The following is a 25,226-nucleotide window of genomic DNA, read 5'->3' on the forward strand; positions in this document are numbered from 1 at the left end:
TATCCCTATCTCTCTCACCTGTATCCTCCCTATCTCCCACCCCTATCCCTATATCCCACCCCTATCCTTATCTCCCACCCCTATCCCTATATCTTTCTCCTGTATCCTCCCTAGCTCCCACCACTATCCCTGCCTCTCTATGCTCCCTATCTCCCACCCCTATCCCTCTCTCCTGTATCCTCCCTATCTACAACCCCTATCCCTATCTCTCTCTCTCCTGTATCCTCACTATCTCCCACCCCAATCCCTATCTCTCTATGCTCCCTATCTCCCACCCCTATCCCTCTCCTGTATCCTCCCTAACTCCCACCCCTATCCCTATCTCTCTCTCTCCTGTATCCTCCCTAACTTCCACCCCTATCCCTATCTCTCTCTCTCCTGTATCTTCCATATCTCCCACCCCTATCCCTATCTCTCCTGTATCTTCCATATCTCCCACCCCTATCCCTATCTCTCTCTCCTATATCCTCCCTATCTCCCACCCCTATCCCTATCTCTCTCCTGTATCCTCTGTATCTGCCACCCCTATCCCTATCTCTCTCTCCTGTATCCTCTGTATCTGCCACCCCTATCCCTATCTCTCTCTCCTGTATCCTTCTTATCTCCCATCCCTATCTCTCTCTCCTGTATCTTCCCTATCTCCCACCCCTATCCCTATATCTCTCCTGTATCCTCCCTATCTCCCACCCCTATCCCTATCTCTCTCTCCTGTATCCTCCCTATCTCCCACCCCTATCCCTATCTCTCTCCTGTATCCTCCCTATCTCCCATCCATATCTCTCTCTCCAGTATCCTCTCTATCTCCCACTCCTATCCCTATCTCTCTCACCTGTATCCTCCCTATCTCCCACCACTATCCCTTTCTCTCTCTCCTGTATCCTCCCTATATCCCACCCCTATCCCTATATCTCTCACGTATGCTCACTATCTCCCACCCCTATCCCTCTCTCCTGTATCCTCCCTATCTCCCACCCCTATCCCTATCTCCCACCCCTATCCCTATCTCTCTCTCTCTCCTGTATCCTCCCTATCTCCCACCCCTATCCCTATCTCTCTCTCCTGTATCCTCCCTATCTCCCACCCCTATCCCTATTTCCCACCCCTATCCCTATCTCTCTCCTATATCCTCCCTATCTCCCACCCCTATTCCCATCTCTCTCTCCTGTATCCTCCCTATCTCCCACCACTATCCCAATCTCTCTATCCTGTCTCCTCTCTATCTCCCACCCCTATCCCTGTCTCTCTCACCTGTATCCTCCCTATCTCCCACCCCTATCCCTATCACGCACCCCTATCCCTATCTCTCTCTCCTATATCCTGCCTATCTCCCACCTCTATCCCTCTCTCTCACCTGTATGCTACCTGTCCCCCACCCCTATCCCTATTCTCTCTCCTGTATCCTCCCTATCTCCCACCCCTATCCCTGCCTCTCTCACCTGTATCTTCCCTATCTCCCACCCCTATCCCTATCTCTCCTGTATCCTCCCTATCTCCCACCCCTATCCCTCTCTCCTGTATCCTCCCTAACTCCCACCCCTATCCCTATCTCTCTCACCTGTATCCTCCCTATCTCCCACCCCTATCCCTATCTCTCTATGCTCCCTATCTCCCACCCCTATCCCTCTCTCCTGTATCCTCCCTATCTCCCACCCCATCCCTATCTTTCTCTCCTGTATCCTCCCTATCTCCCCCAGTCCCTGTATCTCTCCCCCAGTCCCTGTATCTCTCCCCCAGTCCCTGTATCTCTCCCCCAGTCCCTGTATCTCTCCCCCAGTCCCTGTATCTCTCCCCCAGTCCCTGTATCTCTCCCCCAGTCCCTGTATCTCTCTCTCAGTCCCTGTATCTCTTTCAGTCACTGTATTTCTCCCCCGTCCCTGTATCTCTCTCTCAGTCCCTGTATCTCTCTCTCAGTCCCTGTATCTCTCTCTCAGTCCCTGTATCTCTCTCTCAGTCCCTGTATCTCTCTCTCAGTCCCTGTATCTCTCTCTCAGTCCCTGTATGTCTCCCCCAGTCCCTGTATCTCTCCCTTGTCCCTGTCTTTCCCTCCTGCCTCCCTGACAGTGTGACGTCCGAGACTACCGTGTAACCGGTCGGAGCCACCTTAAGACAGTGACGTCAGGTCGCCATGGAGACGGATTACGCTACAAGGGCTGAGCCGGGATCTGGGCGGCCGCTGCTTCAGCACCACACTCTCCGCGGACAGCTCCGGAGCCAGCGCTGCTGCCTGAGCGATCCCCGCTGCTCCTCTCTGGCCGGGGGAGGAGGAGGGAGACAGGGGGCGCCCAGCACAGGTGAGAGGGGATATACAGGTACATATACAGCACATAAATATTATATATAGTATAGGTAATCACTGCCCAGGGGGAGGAGAGGGGAGACAGGAGGCGTCCGGCACAGGTGAGAGGGGATATACAGGTACATATACAGGTACAGCACATATATATTATATATAGTATAGGTAATCACTGCCCGGGGGGAGGAGAGGGGAGACAGGGGGCGTCCAGCACAGGTGAGAGGGGCTATACAGGTACATATACAGGTACAGCACATATATATTATACATAGTATAGGTAATCACTGCCCGGGGGGAGGAGAGGGGAGACAGGGGGCGCCCAGCACAGGTGAGAGGGGATATACAGGTACATATACAGCACATAAATATTATATATAGTATAGGTAATCACTGCCCAGGGGGAGGAGAGGGGAGACAGGAGGCGTCCGGCACAGGTGAGAGGGGATATACAGGTACATATACAGGTACAGCACATATATATTATACATAGTATAGGTAATCACTGCCCAGGGGGAGGAGAGGGGAGACAGGGGGCGTCCAGCACAGGTGAGAGGGGATATACAGGTACATATACAGGTACAGCACATATATATTATATATAGTATAGGTAATCACTGCCCGGGGGGAGGAGAGGGGAGACAGGGGGCGCCCAGCACAGGTCAGAGGGGCTATACAGGTACATATACAGGTACAGCACATATATATTATACATAGTATAGGTAATCACTGCCCGGGGGGAGGAGAGGGGAGACAGGGGGCGCCCAGCACAGGTGAGAGGGGATATACAGGTACATATACAGCACATAAATATTATATATAGTATAGGTAATCACTGCCCAGGGGGAGGAGAGGGGAGACAGGAGGCGTCCGGCACAGGTGAGAGGGGATATACAGGTACATATACAGGTACAGCACATATATATTATATATAGTATAGGTAATCACTGCCCGGGGGGAGGAGAGGGGAGACAGGGGGCGTCCAGCACAGGTGAGAGGGGCTATACAGGTACATATACAGGTACAGCACATATATATTATACATAGTATAGGTAATCACTGCCCGGGGGGAAGAGAGGGGAGACAGGGGGCGCCCAGCACAGGTGAGAGGGGCTATACAGGTACATATACAGCACATAAATATTATATATAGTATAGGTAATCACTGCCCAGGGGGAGGAGAGGGGAGACAGGAGGCGTCCGGCACAGGTGAGAGGGGCTATACAGGTACATATACAGGTACAGCACATATATATTATACATAGTATAGGTAATCACTGCCCGGGGGGAGGAGAGGGGAGACAGGGGGCGCCCAGCACAGGTGAGAGGGGATATACAGGTACATATACAGCACATAAATATTATATATAGTATAGGTAATCACTGCCCAGGGGGAGGAGAGGGGAGACAGGAGGCGTCCGGCACAGGTGAGAGGGGATATACAGGTACATATACAGGTACAGCACATATATATTATACATAGTATAGGTAATCACTGCCCAGGGGGAGGAGAGGGGAGACAGGGGGCGTCCAGCACAGGTGAGAGGGGATATACAGGTACATATACAGGTACAGCACATATATATTATATATAGTATAGGTAATCACTGCCCGGGGGGAGGAGAGGGGAGACAGGGGGCGCCCAGCACAGGTCAGAGGGGCTATACAGGTACATATACAGGTACAGCACATATATATTATACATAGTATAGGTAATCACTGCCCGGGGGGAGGAGAGGGGAGACAGGGGGCGCCCAGCACAGGTGAGAGGGGATATACAGGTACATATACAGCACATAAATATTATATATAGTATAGGTAATCACTGCCCAGGGGGAGGAGAGGGGAGACAGGAGGCGTCCGGCACAGGTGAGAGGGGATATACAGGTACATATACAGGTACAGCACATATATATTATACATAGTATAGGTAATCACTGCCCGGGGGGAGGAGAGGGGAGACAGGGGGCGCCCAGCACAGGTGAGAGGGGATATACAGGTACATATACAGCACATAAATATTATATATAGTATAGGTAATCACTGCCCAGGGGGAGGAGAGGGGAGACAGGAGGCGTCCGGCACAGGTGAGAGGGGATATACAGGTACATATACAGGTACAGCACATATATATTATACATAGTATAGGTAATCACTGCCCAGGGGGAGGAGAGGGGAGACAGGGGGCGTCCAGCACAGGTGAGAGGGGATATACAGGTACATATACAGGTACAGCACATATATATTATATATAGTATAGGTAATCACTGCCCGGGGGGAGGAGAGGGGAGACAGGGGGCGCCCAGCACAGGTCAGAGGGGCTATACAGGTACATATACAGGTACAGCACATATATATTATACATAGTATAGGTAATCACTGCCCGGGGGGAGGAGAGGGGAGACAGGGGGCGCCCAGCACAGGTGAGAGGGGATATACAGGTACATATACAGCACATAAATATTATATATAGTATAGGTAATCACTGCCCAGGGGGAGGAGAGGGGAGACAGGAGGCGTCCGGCACAGGTGAGAGGGGATATACAGGTACATATACAGGTACAGCACATATATATTATATATAGTATAGGTAATCACTGCCCGGGGGGAGGAGAGGGGAGACAGGGGGCGTCCAGCACAGGTGAGAGGGGCTATACAGGTACATATACAGGTACAGCACATATATATTATACATAGTATAGGTAATCACTGCCCGGGGGGAAGAGAGGGGAGACAGGGGGCGCCCAGCACAGGTGAGAGGGGCTATACAGGTACATATACAGCACATAAATATTATATATAGTATAGGTAATCACTGCCCAGGGGGAGGAGAGGGGAGACAGGAGGCGTCCGGCACAGGTGAGAGGGGCTATACAGGTACATATACAGGTACAGCACATATATATTATACATAGTATAGGTAATCACTGCCCGGGGGGAGGAGAGGGGAGACAGGGGGCGCCCAGCACAGGTGAGAGGGGATATACAGGTACATATACAGGTACAGCACATATATATTATATATAGTATAGGTAATCACTGCCCGGGGGGAGGAGAGGGGAGACAGGGGGCGTCCAGCACAGGTGAGAGGGGCTATACAGGTACATATACAGGTACAGCACATATATATTATACATAGTATAGGTAATCACTGCCCGGGGGGAGGAGAGGGGAGACAGGGGGCGCCCAGCACAGGTGAGAGGGGCTATACAGGTACATATACAGCACATATATATTATATATAGTATAGGTAATCACTGCCCGGGGGGAGGAGAGGGGAGACAGGGGGCGCCCAGCACAGGTCAGAGGGGCTATACAGGTACATATACAGGTACAGCACATATATATTATATATAGTATAGGTAATCACTGCCCGGGGGGAGGAGGAGGGAGACAGGGGGCGTCCAGCACAGGTGAGAGGGGCTATACAGGTACATATACAGGTACAGCACATATATATTATATATAGTATAGGTAATCACTGCCCGGGGGGAGGAGGGGGGAGACAGGGGGTGTCCAGCACAGGTGAGAGGGTATATACAGGTACATATACAGGTACAGCACATATATATTATATATAGTATAGGTAATCACTGCCCGGGGGGAGGAGGGGGGAGACAGGGGGCGTCCAGCACAGGTGAGAGGGGCTATACAGGTACAGCACATACATATTATATATAGTATAGGTAATCACTGCCCGGCGGGAGGAGAGGGGAGACAGGGGGCGTCCAGCACAGGTGAGAGGGGATATACAGGTACATATACAGCACATATATATTATATATAGTATAGGTAATCACTGCCCGGGGGGAGGAGAGGGGAGACAGGGGGCGCCCAGCACAGGTGAGAGGGGCTATACAGGTACATATACAGGTACAGCACATATATATTATATATAGTATAGGTAATCACTGCCCGGGGGGAGGAGGAGGGAGAAAGGGGGCGCCCAGCACAGGTGAGAGGGGATATACAGGTACATATACAGCACATAAATATTATATATAGTATAGGTAATCACTGTCCGGGGGGAGGAGGAGGGAGACAGGGGGCGCCCAGCACAGGTGAGAGGGGATATACAGGTACATATACAGCACATATATATTATATATAGTATAGGTAATCACTGCCCAGGGGGAGCAGAGGGGAGACAGGGGGCGTCCAGCACAGGTGAGAGGGGATATACAGGTACATATACAGCACATATATATAATATATATAGTATAGTTAATCACTGCCCGGGGGGAGGAGAGGGGAGACAGGGGGCGTCCAGCACAGGTGAGAGGGGCTATACAGGTACATATACAGGTACAGCACATATATATTATACATAGTATAGGTAATCACTGCCCGGGGGGAAGAGAGGGGAAACAGGGGGCGCCCAGCACAGGTGAGAGGGGATATACAGGTACATATACAGGTACAGCACATATATATTATATATAGTATAGGTAATCACTGCCCGGGGGGAGGAGAGGGGAGACAGGGGGCGTCCAGCACAGGTGAGAGGGGCTATACAGGTACATATACAGCACATATATATTATATATAGTATAGGTAATCACTGCCCGGGGGGAGGAGAGGGGAGACAGGGGGCATCCAGCACAGGTGAGAGGGGCTATACAGGTACATATACAGCACATATATATTATATATAGTATAGGTAATCACTGCCCGGGGGGAGGAGAGGGGAGACAGGGGGCGTCCAGCACAGGTGAGAGGGGCTATATACAGGTACAGCACATATATATTATATATAGTATAGGTAATCACTGCCCGGCGGGAGGAGAGGGGAGACAGGGGGCGTCCAGCACAGGTGAGAGGGGATATACAGGTACAGCACATATATATTATATATAGTATAGGTAATCACTGCCCGGCGGGAGGAGAGGGGAGACAGGGGGCGTCCAGCACAGGTGAGAGGGGCTATACAGGTCCATATACAGCACATATATATTATATATAGTATAGGTAATCACTGCCCGGGGGGAGGAGAGGGGAGACAGGGGGCGTCCAGCACAGGTGAGAGGGGATATACAGGTACATATACAGCACATATATATTATATATAGTATAGGTAATCACTGCCCGGGGGGAGGAGAGGGGAGACAGGGGGCGCCCAGCACAGGTGAGAGGACCTATACAGGTACATATACAGCACATATATATTATATATAGTATAGGTAATCACTGCCCGGGGGGAGGAGGAGGGAGACAGGGGGCGCCCAGCACAGGTGAGAGGGGATATACAGGTACATATACAGCACATATATATTATATATAGTATAGGTAATCACTGCCCGGGGGGAGGAGAGGGGAGACAGGGGGCGTCCAGCACAGGTGAGAGGGGCTATATACAGGTACAGCACATATATATTATATATAGTATAGGTAATCACTGCCCGGCGGGAGGAGAGGGGAGACAGGGGGCGTCCAGCACAGGTGAGAGGGGATATACAGGTACATATACAGCACATATATATTATATATAGTATAGGTAATCACTGCCCGGGGGGAGGAGAGGGGAGACAGGGGGCGCCCAGCACAGGTGAGAGGGCCTATACAGGTACATATACAGCACACATATATTATATATGGTATAGGTAATCACTGCCCGGGGGGAGGAGGAGGGAGACAGGGGGCGCCCAGCGCAGGTGAGAGGGGATATACAGGTACATATACAGCACATATATATTATATATAGTATAGGTAATCACTGCCCGGGGGGAGGAGAGGGGAGACAGGGGCCGCCCAGCACAGGTGAGAGGGGCTATACAGGTACATATACAGGTACAGCACATATATATTATATATAGTATAGGTAATCACTGCCCGGGGGGAGGAGGAGGGAGACAGGGGGCGCCCAGCACAGGTGAGAGGGGATATACAGGTACATATACAGCACATAAATATTATATATAGTATAGGTAATCACTGCCCGGGGGGAGGAGGAGGGAGACAGGGGGCGTCCAGCACAGGTGAGAGGGGATATACAGGTACATATACAGCACATATATATTATATATAGTATAGGTAATCACTGCCCAGGGGGAGGAGAGGGGAGACAGGAGGCGTCCGGCACAGGTGAGAGGGGATATACAGGTACATATACAGCACATATATATAATATATATAGTATAGGTAATCACTGCCTGGGGGGAGGAGAGGGGACACAGGGGGCGTCCAGCACAGGTGAGAGGGGCTATACAGGTACATATACAGGTACAGCACATATATATTATACATAGTATAGGTAATCACTGCCCGGGGGGAAGAGAGGGGAGACAGGGGGCGCCCAGCACAGGTGAGAGGGGATATACAGGTACATATACAGGTACAGCACATATATATTATATATAGTATAGGTAATCACTGCCCGGGGGGAGGAGAGGGGAGACAGGGGGCGTCCAGCACAGGTGAGAGGGGCTATACAGGTACATATACAGGTACAGCACATATATATTATACATAGTATAGGTAATCACTGCCCGGGGGGAGGAGAGGGGAGACAGGGGGCGCCCAGCACAGGTGAGAGGGGCTATACAGGTACATATACAGCACATATATATTATATATAGTATAGGTAATCACTGCCCGGGGGGAGGAGAGGGGAGACAGGGGGCGCCCAGCACAGGTCAGAGGGGCTATACAGGTACATATACAGGTACAGCACATATATATTATATATAGTATAGGTAATCACTGCCCGGGGGGGAGGAGGAGGGAGACAGGGGGCGTCCAGCACAGGTGAGAGGGGCTATACAGGTACATATACAGGTACAGCACATATATATTATATATAGTATAGGTAATCACTGCCCGGGGGGAGGAGGGGGGAGACAGGGGGTGTCCAGCACAGGTGAGAGGGTATATACAGGTACATATACAGGTACAGCACATATATATTATATATAGTATAGGTAATCACTGCCCGGGGGGAGGAGGGGGGAGACAGGGGGCGTCCAGCACAGGTGAGAGGGGCTATACAGGTACAGCACATATATATTATATATAGTATAGGTAATCACTGCCCGGCGGGAGGAGAGGGGAGACAGGGGCCGTCCAGCACAGGTGAGAGGGGATATACAGGTACATATACAGCACATATATATTATATATAGTATAGGTAATCACTGCCCGGGGGGAGGAGAGGGGAGACAGGGGGCGCCCAGCACAGGTGAGAGGGGCTATACAGGTACATATACAGCACATATATTATATATAGTATAGGTAATCACTGCCCGGGGGGAGGTGAGGGGAGACAGGTGGCGCCCAGCACAGGTGAGAGGGGCTATACAGGTACATATACAGGTACAGCACATATATATTATATATAGTATAGGTAATCACTGCCCGGGGGGAGGAGGAGGGAGAAAGGGGGCGCCCAGCACAGGTGAGAGGGGATATACAGGTACATATACAGCACATAAATATTATATATAGTATAGGTAATCACTGTCCGGGGGGAGGAGGAGGGAGACAGGGGGCGCCCAGCACAGGTGAGAGGGGATATACAGGTACATATACAGCACATATATATTATATATAGTATAGGTAATCACTGCCCAGGGGGAGGAGAGGGGAGACAGGGGGCGTCCAGCACAGGTGAGAGGGGATATACAGGTACATATACAGCACATATATATAATATATATAGTATAGTTAATCACTGCCCGGGGGGAGGAGAGGGGAGACAGGGGGCGTCCAGCACAGGTGAGAGGGGCTATACAGGTACATATACAGGTACAGCACATATATATTATACATAGTATAGGTAATCACTGCCCGGGGGGAAGAGAGGGGAGACAGGGGGCGCCCAGCACAGGTGAGAGGGGATATACAGGTACATATACAGGTACAGCACATATATATTATATATAGTATAGGTAATCACTGCCCGGGGGAGGAGAGGGGAGACAGGGGGCGTCCAGCACAGGTGAGAGGGGCTATACAGGTACATATACAGGTACAGCACATATATATTATACATAGTATAGGTAATCACTGCCCGGGGGGAGGAGAGGGGAGACAGGGGGCGCCCAGCACAGGTGAGAGGGGCTATACAGGTACATATACAGCACATATATATTATATATTGTATAGGTAATCACTGCCCGGGGGGAGGAGAGGGGAGACAGGGGGCGTCCAGCACAGGTGAGAGGGGCTATACAGGTACATATACAGGTACAGCACATATATATTATATATAGTATAGGTAATCACTGCCCGGGGGGAGGAGAGGGGAGACAGGGGGCGTCCAGCACAGGTGAGAGGGGCTATACAGGTACATATACAGGTACAGCACATATATATTATACATAGTATAGGTAATCACTGCCCGGGGGGAGGAGAGGGGAGACAGGGGGCGTCCAGCACAGGTGAGAGGGGCTATACAGGTACATATACAGCACATATATATTATATATAGTATAGGTAATCACTGCCCGGGGGGAGGAGAGGGGAGACAGGGGGCGTCCAGCACAGGTGAGAGGGGCTATACAGGTACATATACAGGTACAGCACATATATATTATACATAGTATAGGTAATCACTGCCCGGGGGGAGGAGAGGGGAGACAGGGGGCGCCCAGCACAGGTGAGAGGGGCTATACAGGTACATATACAGCACATATATATTCTATATAGTATAGGTAATCACTGCCTGGGGGGAGGAGAGGGGAGACAGGGGGCGTCCAGCACAGGTGAGAGGGGCTATACAGGTACATATACAGGTACAGCACATATATATTATATATAGTATAGGTAATCACTGCCCAGGGGGAGGAGAGGGGAGACAGGGGGCGTCCAGCACAGGTGAGAGGGGATATACAGGTACATATACAACACATATATATAATATATATAGTATAGTTAATCACTGCCTGGGGGGAGGAGAGGGGAGACAGGGGGCGTCCAGCACAGGTGAGAGGGGCTATACAGGTACATATACAGGTACAGCACATATATATTATACATAGTATAGGTAATCACTGCCCGGGGGGAGGAGAGGGGAGACAGGGGGCGCCCAGCACAGGTGAGAGGGGCTATACAGGTACATATACAGCACATATATATTATATATAGTATAGGTAATCACTGCCCGGGGGGAGGAGAGGGGAGACAGGGGGCGTCCAGCACAGGTGAGAGGGGCTATACAGGTACATATACAGGTACAGCACATATATATTATATATAGTATGGGTAATCACTGCCCGGGGGGAGGAGAGAGGAGACAGGGGGCGTCCAGCACAGGTGAGAGGGGATATACAGGTACATATACAGCACATATATATTATATATAGTATAGGTAATCACTGCCCGGGGGGAGGAGGAGGGAGACAGGAGGCGCCCAGCACAGGTGAGAGGGGCTATACAGGTACATATACAGGTACAGCACATATATATTATATATAGTATAGGTAATCACTGCCCGGGGGGTGGAGGAGGGAGACAGAGGGCGCCCAGCACAGGTGAGAGGGGCTATACAGGTACATATACAGCACATATATATTATATATAGTATAGGTAATCACTGCCCGGGGGGAGGAGAGGGGAGACAGGGGGCGTCCAGCACAGGTGAGAGGGGCTATACAGGTACATATACAGGTACAGCACATATATATTATACATAGTATAGGTAATCACTGCCCGGGGGGAGGAGAGGGGAGACAGGGGGCGCCCAGCACAGGTGAGAGGGGCTATACAGGTACATATACAGCACATATATATTATATATAGTATAGGTAATCACTGCCCGGGGGGAGGAGAGGGGAGACAGGGGGCGTCCAGCACAGGTGAGAGGGGCTATACAGGTACATATACAGGTACAGCACATATATATTATATATAGTATGGGTAATCACTGCCCGGGGGGAGGAGAGGGGAGACAGGGGGCGCCCAGCACAGGTGAGAGGGGCTATACAGGTACATATACAGGTACAGCACATATATATTATACATAGTATAGGTAATCACTGCCCGGGGGGAGGAGAGGGGAGACAGGGGGCGTCCAGCACAGGTGAGAGGGGATATACAGGTACATATACAGCACATATATATTATATATAGTATAGGTAATCACTGCCCGCGGGGAGGAGAGGGGAGACAGGGGGCGCCCAGCACAGGTGAGATGGGCTATACAGGTACATATACAGGTACAGCACATATATATATATTATATATAGTATAGGTAATCACTGCCCAGGGGCGGATGGGGGAGACAGGGGGCGCCCAGCACAGGTGAGAGGGGCTATACAGGTACATATACAGGTACAACACATATATATTATATATAGTATAGGTAATCACTGCCCGGGGGGAGGAGAGGGGAGACAGGGGGCATCCAGCACAGGTGAGAGGGGCTATACAGGTACATATACAGGTACAGCACATATATATTATATATAGTATAGGTAATCACTGCCCGGGGGGAGGAGGAGGGAGAAAGGGGGCGCCCAGCACAGGTGAGAGGGGCTATACAGGTACATATACAGCACATATATATTATATATAGTATAGGTAATCACTGTCCGGGGGGAGGAGGAGGGAGACAGGGGGCGCCCAGCACAGGTGAGAGGGGATATACAGGTACATATACAGCACATATATATTATATATAGTATAGGTAATCACTGCCCAGGGGGAGGAGAGGGGAGACAGGGGGCGTCCAGCACAGGTGAGAGGGGATATACAGGTACATATACAGCACATATATATAATATATATAGTATAGTTAATCACTGCCCGGGGGGAGGAGAGGGGAGACAGGGGGCGTCCAGCACAGGTGAGAGGGGCTATACAGGTACATATACAGGTACAGCACATATATATTATACATAGTATAGGTAATCACTGCCCGGGGGGAAGAGAGGGGAAACAGGGGGCGCCCAGCACAGGTGAGAGGGGATATACAGGTACATATACAGGTACAGCACATATATATTATATATAGTATAGGTAATCACTGCCCGGGGGGAGGAGAGGGGAGACAGGGGGCGTCCAGCACAGGTGAGAGGGGCTATACAGGTACATATACAGCACATATATATTATATATAGTATAGGTAATCACTGCCGGGGGGAGGAGAGGGGAGACAGGGGGCGTCCAGCACAGGTGAGAGGGGCTATACAGGTACATATACAGCACATATATATTATATATAGTATAGGTAATCACTGCCCGGGGGGAGGAGAGGGGAGACAGGGGGCGTCCAGCACAGGTGAGAGGGGCTATATACAGGTACAGCACATATATATTATATATAGTATAGGTAATCACTGCCCGGCGGGAGGAGAGGGGAGACAGGGGGCGTCCAGCACAGGTGAGAGGGGATATACAGGTACAGCACATATATATTATATATAGTATAGGTAATCACTGCCCGGCGGGAGGAGAGGGGAGACAGGGGGCGTCCAGCACAGGTGAGAGGGGCTATACAGGTCCATATACAGCACATATATATTATATATAGTATAGGTAATCACTGCCCGGGGGGAGGAGAGGGGAGACAGGGGGCGTCCAGCACAGGTGAGAGGGGATATACAGGTACATATACAGCACATATATATTATATATAGTATAGGTAATCACTGCCCGGGGGGAGGAGAGGGGAGACAGGGGGCGCCCAGCACAGGTGAGAGGGCCTATACAGGTACATATACAGCACATATATATTATATATAGTATAGGTAATCACTGCCCGGGGGGAGGAGGAGGGAGACAGGGGGCGCCCAGCACAGGTGAGAGGGGATATACAGGTACATATACAGCACATATATATTATATATAGTATAGGTAATCACTGCCCGGGGGGAGGAGAGGGGAGACAGGGGGCGTCCAGCACAGGTGAGAGGGGCTATATACAGGTACAGCACATATATATTATATATAGTATAGGTAATCACTGCCCGGCGGGAGGAGAGGGGAGACAGGGGGCGTCCAGCACAGGTGAGAGGGGATATACAGGTACATATACAGCACATATATATTATATATAGTATAGGTAATCACTGCCCGGGGGGAGGAGAGGGGAGACAGGGGGCGCCCAGCACAGGTGAGAGGGCCTATACAGGTACATATACAGCACACATATATTATATATAGTATAGGTAATCACTGCCCGGGGGGAGGAGGAGGGAGACAGGGGGCGCCCAGCGCAGGTGAGAGGGGATATACAGGTACATATACAGCACATATATATTATATATAGTATAGGTAATCACTGCCCGGGGGGAGGAGAGGGGAGACAGGGGCCGCCCAGCACAGGTGAGAGGGGCTATACAGGTACATATACAGGTACAGCACATATATATTATATATAGTATAGGTAATCACTGCCCGGGGGGAGGAGGAGGGAGACAGGGGGCGCCCAGCACAGGTGAGAGGGGATATACAGGTACATATACAGCACATAAATATTATATATAGTATAGGTAATCACTGCCCGGGGGGAGGAGGAGGGAGACAGGGGGCGTCCAGCACAGGTGAGAGGGGATATACAGGTACATATACAGCACATATATATTATATATAGTATAGGTAATCACTGCCCAGGGGGAGGAGAGGGGAGACAGGAGGCGTCCGGCACAGGTGAGAGGGGATATACAGGTACATATACAGCACATATATATAATATATATAGTATAGGTAATCACTGCCTGGGGGGAGGAGAGGGGACACAGGGGGCGTCCAGCACAGGTGAGAGGGGCTATACAGGTACATATACAGGTACAGCACATATATATTATACATAGTATAGGTAATCACTGCCCGGGGGGAAGAGAGGGGAGACAGGGGGCGCCCAGCACAGGTGAGAGGGGATATACAGGTACATATACAGGTACAGCACATATATATTATACATAGTATAGGTAATCACTGCCCGGGGGGAGGAGAGGGGAGACAGGGGGCGCCCAGCACAGGTGAGAGGGGCTATACAGGTACATATACAGCACATATATATTATATATAGTATAGGTAATCACTGCCCGGGGGGAGGAGAGGGGAGACAGGGGGCGCCCAGCACAGGTCAGAGGGGCTATACAGGTACATATACAGGTACAGCACATATATATTATATATAGTATAGGTAATCACTGCCCGGGGGGAGGAGGAGGGAGACAGGGGGCGTCCAGCACAGGTGAGAGGGGCTATACAGGTACATATACAGGTACAGCACATATATATTATATATAGTATAGGTAATCACTGCCCGGGGGGAGGAGGGGGGAGACAGGGGGTGTCCAGCACAGGTGAGAGGGTATATACAGGTACATATACAGGTACAGCACATATATATTATATATAGTATAGGTAATCACTGCCCGGGGGGAGGAGGGGGGAGACAGGGGGCGTCCAGCACAGGTGAGAGGGGCTATACAGGTACAGCACATATATATTATATATAGTATAGGTAATCACTGCCCGGCGGGAGGAGAGGGGAGACAGGGGGCGTCCAGCACAGGTGAGAGGGGATATACAGGTACATATACAGCACATATATATTATATATAGTATAGGTAATCACTGCCCGGGGGGAGGAGAGGGGAGACAGGGGGCACCCAGCACAGGTGAGAGGGGCTATACAGGTACATATACAGCACATATATATTATATATAGTATAGGTAATCACTGCCCGGGGGGAGGTGAGGGGAGACAGGTGGCGCCCAGCACAGGTGAGAGGGGCTATACAGGTACATATACAGGTACAGCACATATATATTATATATAGTATAGGTAATCACTGCCCGGGGGGAGGAGGAGGGAGACAGGGGGCACCCAGCACAGGTGAGAGGGGATATACAGGTACATATACAGCACATATATATTATATATAGTATAGGTAATCACTGCCCAGGGGGAGGAGAGGGGAGACAGGGGGCGTCCAGCACAGGTGAGAGGGGATATACAGGTACATATACAGCACATATATATAATATATATAGTATAGTTAATCACTGCCCGGGGGGAGGAGAGGGGAGACAGGGGGCGTCCAGCACAGGTGAGAGGGGCTATACAGGTACATATACAGGTACAGCACATATATATTATACATAGTATAGGTAATCACTGCCCGGGGGGAAGAGAGGGGAGACAGGGGGCGCCCAGCACAGGTGAGAGGGGATATACAGGTACATATACAGGTACAGCACATATATATTATATATAGTATAGGTAATCACTGCCCGGGGGAGGAGAGGGGAGACAGGGGGCGTCCAGCACAGGTGAGAGGGGCTATACAGGTACATATACAGGTACAGCACATATATATTATACATAGTATAGGTAATCACTGCCCGGGGGGAGGAGAGGGGAGACAGGGGGCGCCCAGCACAGGTGAGAGGGGCTATACAGGTACATATACAGCACATATATATTATATATAGTATAGGTAATCACTGCCCGGGGGGAGGAGAGGGGAGACAGGGGGCGTCCAGCACAGGTGAGAGGGGCTATACAGGTACATATACAGGTACAGCACATATATATTATATATAGTATAGGTAATCACTGCCCGGGGGGAGGAGAGGGGAGACAGGGGGCGTCCAGCACAGGTGAGAGGGGCTATACAGGTACATATACAGGTACAGCACATATATATTATACATAGTATAGGTAATCACTGCCCGGGGGGAGGAGAGGGGAGACAGGGGGCGTCCAGCACAGGTGAGAGGGGCTATACAGGTACATATACAGCACATATATATTATATATAGTATAGGTAATCACTGCCCGGGGGGAGGAGAGGGGAGACAGGGGGCGTCCAGCACAGGTGAGAGGGGCTATACAGGTACATATACAGGTACAGCACATATATATTATACATAGTATAGGTAATCACTGCCCGGGGGGAGGAGAGGGGAGACAGGGGGCGCCCAGCACAGGTGAGAGGGGCTATACAGGTACATATACAGCACATATATATTCTATATAGTATAGGTAATCACTGCCTGGGGGGAGGAGAGGGGAGACAGGGGGCGTCCAGCACAGGTGAGAGGGGCTATACAGGTACATATACAGGTACAGCACATATATATTATATATAGTATAGGTAATCACTGCCCAGGGGGAGGAGAGGGGAGACAGGGGGCGTCCAGCACAGGTGAGAGGGGATATACAGGTACATATACAACACATATATATAATATATATAGTATAGTTAATCACTGCCTGGGGGGAGGAGAGGGGAGACAGGGGGCGTCCAGCACAGGTGAGAGGGGCTATACAGGTACATATACAGGTACAGCACATATATATTATACATAGTATAGGTAATCACTGCCCGGGGGGAAGAGAGGGGAGACAGGTGGCGCCCAGCACAGGTGAGAGGGGATATACAGGTACATATACAGGTACAGCACATATATATTATATATAGTATAGGTAATCACTGCCCGGGGGAGGAGAGGGGAGACAGGGGGCGTCCAGCACAGGTGAGAGGGGCTATACAGGTACATATACAGGTACAGCACATATATATTATACATAGTATAGGTAATCACTGCCCGGGGGGAGGAGAGGGGAGACAGGGGGCGTCCAGCACAGGTGAGAGGGGCTATACAGGTACATATACAGGTACAGCACATATATATTATACATAGTATAGGTAATCACTGCCCGGGGGGAGGAGAGGGGAGACAGGGGGCGCCCAGCACAGGTGAGAGGGGCTATACAGGTACATATACAGCACATATATATTATATATAGTATAGGTAATCACTGCCCGGGGGGAGGAGAGGGGAGACAGGGGGCGTCCAGCACAGGTGAGAGGGGCTATACAGGTACATATACAGGTACAGCACATATATATTATATATAGTATGGGTAATCACTGCCCGGGGGGAGGAGAGGGGAGACAGGGGGCGTCCAGCACAGGTGAGAGGGGATATACAGGTACATATACAGCACATATATATTATATATAGTATAGGTAATCACTGCCCGGGGGGAGGAGGAGGGAGACAGGAGGCGCCCAGCACAGGTGAGAGGGGCTATACAGGTACATATACAGGTACAGCACATATATATTATATATAGTATAGGTAATCACTGCCCGGGGGGTGGAGGAGGGAGACAGAGGGCGCCCAGCACAGGTGAGAGGGGCTATACAGGTACATATACAGCACATATATATTATATATAGTATAGGTAATCACTGCCCGGGGGGAGGAGAGGGGAGACAGGGGGCGTCCAGCACAGGTGAGAGGGGCTATACAGGTACATATACAGGTACAGCACATATATGTTATACATAGTATAGGTAATCACTGCCCGGGGGGAGGAGAGGGGAGACAGGGGGCGCCCAGCACAGGTGAGAGGGGCTATACAGGTACATATACAGCACATATATATTATATATAGTATAGGAAATCACTGCCCGGGGGGAGGAGAGGGGAGACAGGGGGCGTCCAGCACAGGTGAGAGGGGCTATACAGGTACATATACAGGTACAGCACATATATATTATATATAGTATGGGTAATCACTGCCCGGGGGGAGGAGAGGGGAGACAGGGGGCGCCCAGCACAGGTGAGAGGGGCTATACAGGTACATATACAGGTACAGCACATATATATTATACATAGTATAGGTAATCACTGCCCGGGGGGAGGAGAGGGGAGACAGGGGGAGTCCAGCACAGGTGAGAGGGGATATACAGGTACATATACAGCACATATATATTATATATAGTATAGGTAATCACTGCCCGCGGGGAGGAGAGGGGAGACAGGGGGCGCCCAGCACAGGTGAGATGGGCTATACAGGTACATATACAGGTACAGCACATATATATATATTATATATAGTATAGGTAATCACTGCCCAGGGGCGGATGGGGGAGACAGGGGGCGCCCAGCACAGGTGAGAGGGGCTATACAGGTACATATACAGGTACAACACATATATATTATATATAGTATAGGTAATCACTGCCCGGGGGGAGGAGAGGGGAGACAGGGGGCATCCAGCACAGGTGAGAGGGGCTATACAGGTACATATACAGGTACAGCACATATATATTATATATAGTATAGGTAATCACTGCCCGGGGGGACAAGAGGGGAGACAGGGGGCGCCCAGCACAGGTGAGAGGGGCTATACAGGTACATATACAGGTACAGCACATATATATTATACATAGTATAGGTAATCACTGCCCGGGGGGAGGAGGAGGGAGACAGGGGGTGCCCAGCACAGGTGAGAGGGGCTATACAGGTACATATACAGCACATATATATTATATATAGTATAGGTAATCACTGCCCGGGGGGAGGAGAGGGGAGACAGGGGGTGTCCAGCACAGGTGAGAGGGGATATACAGGTACATATACAGGTACATATATATTATATATAGTATAGGTAATCACTGCCCGGGGGGAGGAGAGGGGAGACAGGGGGCGGCCAGCACAGGTGAGAGGGGATATACAGGTACATATACAGGTACATATATATTATATATAGTATAGGTAATCACTGCCCGGGGGGAGGAGAGGGGAGACAGGGGGCGGCCAGCACAGGTGAGAGGGGCTATACAGGTACATATACAGGTACAGCACATATATATTATATATAGTATAGGTAATCACTGCCCGGGGGGAGGAGGGGGGAGACAGGGGGCGTCCAGCACAGGTGAGAGGGGATATACAGGTACATATACAGGTACAGCACATATATATTATATATAGTATAGGTAATCACTGCCCTCGGGGAGGAGGGGGGAGACAGGGGGCGCCCAGCACAGGTGAGAGGGGCTATACAGGTACATATACAGGTACAGCACATATATATTATATATAGTATAGGTAATCACTACCCGCGGGGAGGAGAGGGGAGACAGGGGGCGTCCAGCACAGGTGAGAGGGGCTATACAGGTACATATATAGCACATATATATTATATATAGTATAGGTAATCACTGCCCGCGGGGAGGAGAGGGGAGACAGGGGGCGTCCAGCACAGGTGAGAGGGGATATACAGGTACATATACAGGTACATATACAGCACATATATATTATATATAGTATAGGTAATCACTGCCCGGGGGGAGGATGGGGGAGACAGGGGGCGCCCAGCACAGGTGAGAGGGACTATACAGATACATATACAGCACATATATATTATATATAGTATAGGTAATCACTGCCCAGGGGAGGATGGGGGAGACAGGGGGCGCCCAGCACAGGTGAGAGGGGCTATACAGGTACATATACAGGTACAGCACATATATATTATATATAGTATAGGTAATCACTGCCCGGGGGGAGGAGAGATGAGACAGGGGGCGCCCAGCACAGGTGAGAGGGGCTATACAGGTACATATACAGGTACAGCACATATATATTATATATAGTATAGGTAATCACTGCCCGGGGGAGGAGGGGGAGACAGGGGGCGCCCAGCACAGGTGAGAGGGGCTATACAGGTACATATACAGGTACAGCACATATATATTATATATAGTATGGGTAATCACTGCCCGGGGGGAGGAGAGGGGAGACAGGGGGCGTCCAGCACAGGTGAGAAGGGCTATACAGGTACATATATAGCACATATATAATATATATAGTATAGGTAATCACTGCCCGGGGGGAGGAGGAGGGAGACAGGGGGCGTCCAGCACAGGTGAGAGGGGCTGACAGGTACATATACAGGTACAGCACATATATATTATATATAGTATAGGTAATCACTGCCCGGGGGGAGGAGGGGGAAGAGAGGGGGCGCCCAGCACAGGTGAGAAGGGCTATACAGGTACATATATAGCACATATATATTATATATAGTATAGGTAATCACTGCCCGGGGGGAGGAGGAGGGAGACAGGGGGCGCCCAGCACAGGTGAGAGAGGCTATACAGGTACATATACAGTACATATATATTATATATATACTATAGGTAATCACTGCCCGGGGGCAGGAGGGGGGAGACAGGGGGCGGCCAGCACAGGTGAAATGGGATATACAGGTACATATACAGCACATATATATTATACAGTATAGGTAATCACTCCCCTGGGGGAGGAGGAGGGAGACAGGGGGCGCCCAGCACAGGTGAAATGGGATATACAGGTACATATACAGCACATATATATTATATATAACTCAGGTAATCACTACCCGGGGGGAGGAGGAGGGAGACAGGGGGCGCCCAGCACATGTGAGAGGGGCTATACAGGTATATATACATTATATACACTATACACACACTGCTATAAATTATATACACTACACAAACACTAATATACATTATATACACTATCCCCCCACTACTATACATTATATACACTATCCACACACTGCTATGCATTATATACACTATACATTATATACACTATACATTATAAACACTATACACACACTGATATACATTATATACATTATACATGCACTGCTATACATTATATACACTATACACACACCGCTATAGATTATATACACTATCAACACACTACCATACAATACATATACTATACACACACACCGCTATACATTATATACACTATACACACACTGTTATACACTGTACACACACCGCTATACATTATATACACTATACGCACACTATACATTATATACACTATACACACACCGCTATACATTATATACACTATACGCACACTACTATACATTATATACACTATACTCTCACCGCTATGCATTATATACACTATATACACACTGCTGTACATTATATACACTATACGCACACTACACATTATATACACAATACACACAATGTTATACATTATATACACTATACATTATATACACTATACACCCACCATACATTATATACACTATATCATACTGCTATACATTCTGTACACTATACGCCCACCATACATTTTATACACTATAACATACTGCTATACATTATATACACTATACACATTACTTTAAATTTTATACGCTATACACACACCGCTATACATTATATACACTATACGCACACTATACATTATATACACTATACATGCACTGTTATACATTATATACACGATACACACACTATACATTATATATACTACACACACTGCTATACTTTATATACACGATACACGTACTACTATACATTATATACATTATACATTCCCCTCCCTCACCTGTGTAGTTACACATTCCCCTCCCTGTGTGGTAATACATTCCCCTTTCTCACCTATGTGGTAACACATTCCCCTCCCATACCTGTCTAGTAACACATTCCCTTCCCACACCTCTATAGTAACTTATTCCCCTCCATCACCTCTATAGTAACACATGCCCCTCTCACTGCGTTAGTAACACATTCCCCTCCCATACCTGTCTAGTAACACATTCCCTTCCCTCACCTCCATAGTAACACGTTCCCCTCCCTCACCTCCATAGTAACACATGTCCTCCTTACTGCTATAGTAACACATTTTCCTCTCTAACCTCTGTAGTAACACATTCCCTTCCCTCACCTCTATAGTAACACAAGTCCCTCTCACTGCTGTAATAACACATGTTCCCCTCTCACCTCTGTAGTAACACATACACTTCCCTCACTATACAAATAGGGGAGCCACACCAACTGCCAGCGATGTTTGGCAGCACTTGGGGTGACAGTTGGTGTTTGAATATCATCTGTGATACAGCCACAACGAATCAGCCAGACAGGACATTGTACAGGGGGAGGAAACATTTTAGCCTATTTCACCCTCTTAGGAGTCGAAATCTGTTCTTTGTGGGCACCTACGTTATGGAAGGAATGTACTCCCTCTTTATGTTTCTAGGTCCAGGGGTTTGGGCTGGGCGTTGATGAGGCAGTAAGTCAGTCAGGATGTCTGATTTTATACATATAGATATAGTAATACCCAGGGGCAGAGGAGGGAGAGAAAGGGGGCGCCCAGCACAGGTGAGCACATGTGAGAGGGGGCTATACAGGTACATATACTGTACAGTACATATATATGGTGCTAGTTGAAGGGTTAATTCTACCCTATTGCTATAGCAGAGTCCATGCTACCAAAAGGGCTCGGTGCCCATCATTCAGTGGGTGAGACGATATCTCCCTCAGGGTACAGCATGTGGGCTCATGATTCATGTTACTACTGTGATGGAAAATGCTAACTGCTCTGATTATTATATACACTATCCACACACTGCTATACATTATATACACTATACACACGCTACTATACATTATATACACTATCCACACACTGCTATACATTATACACACTATACATTATACACACTATACACATGCTACTATACATTATATACACAATCCACACACTGCTATACATTATACACACTATACCTTATATACACTATACACACGCTACTATACATTATATACACTATCCACACACTGCTATACATTATACACACTATACATTATATACACTATACACACGCTACTATACATTATATACACTATCCACACACTGCTATACATTATATACACTATCCACACACCGCTATACATTATACACCCTATACATTATATACACTATCCACACACTGCTATACATTATACACACTATACACATGCTACTATACATTATATACACTATCCACACACTGCTATACATTATACACACTATACATTATATACACTATACACACGCTACTATACATTATATACACTATCCACACACTGCTATACATTATACACACTATACATTATATACACTATACACACGCTACTATACATTATATACACTATCCACACACTGCTATACATTATATACACTATCCACACACCGCTATACATTATACACCCTATACATTATATACACTATCCACACACTGCTATACATTATACACACTATACACATGCTACTATACATTATATACACTATCCACACACTGCTATACATTATACACACTATACACACGCTACTATACATTATATACACTATCCACACACTGCTATACATTATACACACTATACATTATACACACTATACACATGCTACTATACATTATATACACTATCCACACACTGCTATACATTATACACACTATACATTATATACACTATTCACACGCTACTATACATTATATACACTATCCACACACTGCTATACATTAAACACACTATACATTATATACACTATACACATGCTACTATACATTATATACACTATACACACGCTACTATACATTATATACACTATCCACACACTGCTATACATTATACACACACTGCTATACATTATACACACTATCCACACACTGCTATACATTATACACACGCTACTATACATTATACACACTATACACACACTGCTCTGATTATTATATACACTATCCACACACTGCTATACATTATACACACACTGCTATACATTATACACACTATCCACACACTGCTATACATTATACACACGCTACTATACATTATACACACTATACACACACTGCTATACATTATATACACTATACATTATACACACTATACACACGCTACTATACATTATACACACTATACACATGCTACTATACATTATACACACTATACATTATATACACTATACACACACTGCTCTGATTATTATATACACTATCCACACACTGCTATACATTATACACACTATACATTATATACACTATACACATGCTACTATACATTATATACACTATACACACACTGCTCTGATTATTATATACACTATCCACACACTGCTATACATTATATACACTATACACACACTGCTATACATTATACACACTATACACACACTGCTATACATTATACACACTATACATACACTGCTATACATTATATACACTATCCACACACTGCTATACATTATATACACTATACACATGCTACTATACATTATACACACTATACATTATATACACTATACACACACTGCACTGATTATTATATACACTATCCACACACTGCTATACATTATACACAGTATACACACACTGCTCTGATTATTATATACACTATACACA

At 48.0% G+C, this 25,226-nt stretch overlaps 1 protein-coding gene across 1 annotated transcript in view; it reads left to right on the plus strand.

Moving 5' to 3' along the window:
* Positions 1-2,202: 2,202 nt before the first annotated feature.
* Positions 2,203-25,226, plus strand: part of LOC148501171 (terminal nucleotidyltransferase 5C-like) — a 195,067-nt gene continuing 172,043 nt past the window's right edge. The window contains exon 1 of the mRNA XM_088450843.1: positions 2,203-2,291. The gene's annotated coding sequence lies outside the window, so the exon portion shown is untranslated. The remainder of the gene's footprint in view (positions 2,292-25,226) is intronic.

Source organism: Taudactylus pleione, unplaced genomic scaffold (genome assembly GCF_031769625.1).
Source record: "Taudactylus pleione unplaced genomic scaffold, aTauple2 ptg000530l, whole genome shotgun sequence".
Lineage (NCBI taxonomy): Eukaryota > Metazoa > Chordata > Amphibia > Anura > Myobatrachidae > Taudactylus > Taudactylus pleione.